At 36.0% G+C, this 3,321-nt stretch overlaps 1 pseudogene; it reads left to right on the top strand.

Annotated features, from left to right (window-relative positions):
- The first annotated feature begins 1,383 nt into the window (after positions 1–1,383).
- Positions 1,384–1,602, top strand: LOC117018785 (ATP synthase subunit epsilon-like protein, mitochondrial; annotated as a pseudogene).
- The last annotated feature ends 1,719 nt before the right edge of the window (positions 1,603–3,321 follow it).

The following is a 3,321-nucleotide window of genomic DNA, read 5'->3' as shown; positions in this document are numbered from 1 at the left end:
ACAACATTCTGAGTAGCATGATGAAATCTTGTGCCATCCCACTCTGTCCTGCCTGGGACATCAATTATCCCTTTGTCCAATGTGTCCACGCTGTGTACACTACCTGCATGTTAGTCACTTAGTAGCCATCTGTGTTACCAGATCCACTGTTGTGGTGCTGCAGTGCTTGTGGGAAAGCAATCCTTATTTTACTTAATAATGGCCTCAAAGCACAACTGTAGATTAAACTTTACCATAGGTATGTATGTATAAGAAAAAAGATACAGTACATAGGGCTAAGCTCTATCCAGTTTCAGGCATCCACTGGGGGTCTTCACACGTATCTTTTGCAGATAAGGGGGGGGGCTACTCTACTCACAATAACCAAGATGGAGAAGCAACTTAAGTGTCCACTGACAGATGACTGTATAAAGAAAATGTGGTAAAAAGTACAGAATAGGGACTACAGTCGATAATATTGTAATAGCTATGCATGGTGTCAGACGGGTACTAGACTTAGAATGATCAATTCATAAGTTATATAAATGTCTAATCACTATGTTGTACACCTGAAACTAATATCACATTGTACATCAATATAATTTAAAAATTACCAAAAAAAATGTTAATGTGTTGTGTGTATATATATGGATTATAGAGATATACACATACACACACAATGGAATATTATTCAGCCATAAAAAGAATAAAATCTAGCCATTTATAACAACATGGATGGAGCTTGAGGACATTATACTAAGTGAAATAAGTCAGACAAAAAAAGCCAAATACTTTATTGTAGAATCAAACAAACAAACAAAAAAACCTTCATAGATAGAGAACAGATTGGCGGTTGCCAAAGGTGGGAGGATGGAGATGGGCAAAATGGGTGAAGGTGGTCAATATATACAAACTTCCAGTTATAAGATAAATAAGCCCTGGACATTAATGTGTAGTATACTGACTATAGTTAACAGTACTATATATTTGAAAGTCACTAAGTATAAATCTCAAAGCTTCTCATTACAAGAAAAAACTTTGTAGCTATGTGTGGTGATGGATGTCAACTAAACTTACTATGGTAATGATTTTAAAATATATACATATATCAAGTCATTATATTGTACACCTAACGCAAATACAATGTTATATGTTAATTATATCTCAATTAAAAAAAAAACCACAAAACTCCTGAGAAAGAAAAGTCCTGGACCTGAAGTCTTCACTGGTAATTTCTACAAACATTTAAACAGCATCTAATACCAATCCTTCTCAAACCTTCCCAAAAACTTTGAAAAGGGAACACTTCCTCATTCTCTGAGGCCAATATAACTCTGATATCAAAGCCAGAAAAAGACACCACAAGAAAAGAAAATTACGTTGCATCCTCATGATTTGGCCCGATGAGCCTATTCTCGTGGCATCATGGTGGTGTACCAATGAGAGGCTAGATTCAGCTACATCCGATACTCACAGATCTATGTAAAAACAGTGAGAGATGCACTAAAAGCAGAATTCAAAGCAAATGCCAGGAAGACTTCTGGCAGCAGCATGAAAATTGTGAAAGTGAAAAAGGAACAGTCTACCCTGACTAAAACAGCAAATGCTACAATTTCAAGGTGAAGATGTGTGGGCACATGTTATGGCAGATTGAAAACGATCTCACTTCATAAGGAAAAAGAAATACCTGTCTTGTTCATAGCTAGACAATGCCAATAAATTGAAGTATGGTAGAAAGAAAGAAAGAAAGGAAAGAAGGAAGGGAGGGAGGGAGGGAGGAAGGGAGGGAGGGAGGGAGGGAGGGAGGAAGGAAGGAAGGAAGGAAGGAAGGAAGGAAGGAAGGAAGGAAGGAAGGAAAGCAGGCAGGCAGGCAGGTTACACACCAGTATCCCTTATGAACACTGAAGCAAAATACTCAACAAAATACTAGGAAACAAAATTCAGCATCATATTGAAAGGATTATACACCATCAGCAAGTGGGATTTATTCCTGGGATGCAAAGATGATTCAACGTATGAAAATCAATCAATGTAATATGCCACATCAACAAGAACAAAACAAAACCAAAACAAAACAAAAACATGATGATCTCAATTGATGCAGGAAAAGAATTTGACAAATTTAACACACTTTCATGATAAAAGAAAAAAAAAAAACACCTAATGAGATAGGAATAGAAGAAAACTACCTCAACATAATAAAAGCCATATATGAAAACCCACAGCCTGAAACATCATACTCAGTGGTGAAAGAGTGAAAGCTTTCCCCTTAAGATCAGGAGCAAGGCCAGGATGCCCACTGTCACCACTTCTATTCAACATAGCACTGGAAGTTCTAGCCAGAGCAATTAGGCAAGAAAAATAAAAGGCATGTAAATTGGGAAAGAAGAAGTAAAATTATCTCAGTTTGCAGAGGATATGATCTTGTATATAGAAAGCCCTAAAGGCTCCACAAAAACAAACAAACAAAAACTGTTAGAATTAATCAATTAATTCAGCAAAGTAGCAGGATACAAAGTCAACACACAAAAATCAGTTGTGAGCCAGCTGGATGGCTCAGTAGGTTAGAGCATGAGCTCTCAACAACGAGGTTGCTGGTTCAATTCCCACATGGGATGATGGGCTGCGCCCCCTGCAACTAAAGATTGAAAACAGCGACTGGACATGGAGCTGAGCTGCGCCCTCCACAACTAGATTGAAGGACAAGTGATGGATCCTGGAAAAACACACTGTTCCCTGATATTTCCTAATAAAAAAAAATGTTAAATAAATAAGTAAAATAAATAAATAAATCAGTTGCATTTCTATAGACAAACTATCTAAAAAGGAAATTACAAAAACAATTACATTTACAATAACATCAAAAAGAATAAAATTCTTAGGAATTAATTTAACCAAGGAGGTAAAAAACTGATACAATGAAAACTATAAAACATTGCTGGAAGAAATTAAAGAAACAAATAAATGGAAACACATGCCATGTTCATGGATTGAAAGACTTCATATTGTTAGTGTCAATCATACCCAAAGCAATATACAGATTCAATACAACCCCTATAAAATCCCAATTATTTTTTGCAAGCATGGAAAAACTCATCATAAAATTTATATAGAAATCTCAAGTTACCCCAAATAGCCAAAACAATCTTAAAAAAGAACGAAACTGGACAATTCGTATTTCCCAGCTTCAAAAATTACTACAAAATGACTATAATCAAAATGGTGTGGCATTGGCATAAAAACAGACATATAGAACAATGGAATACAATGTAGAGCCCAGAAATAAACACTTGCATGTATGAGGTCTGACAATTAGGTTCGCGAACTCATCCTAGAAAAAGT

Source organism: Rhinolophus ferrumequinum, chromosome 3 (genome assembly GCF_004115265.2).
Source record: "Rhinolophus ferrumequinum isolate MPI-CBG mRhiFer1 chromosome 3, mRhiFer1_v1.p, whole genome shotgun sequence".
NCBI lineage: Eukaryota > Metazoa > Chordata > Mammalia > Chiroptera > Rhinolophidae > Rhinolophus > Rhinolophus ferrumequinum.
This window is presented reverse-complemented; position numbering and strand designations above follow the sequence as displayed.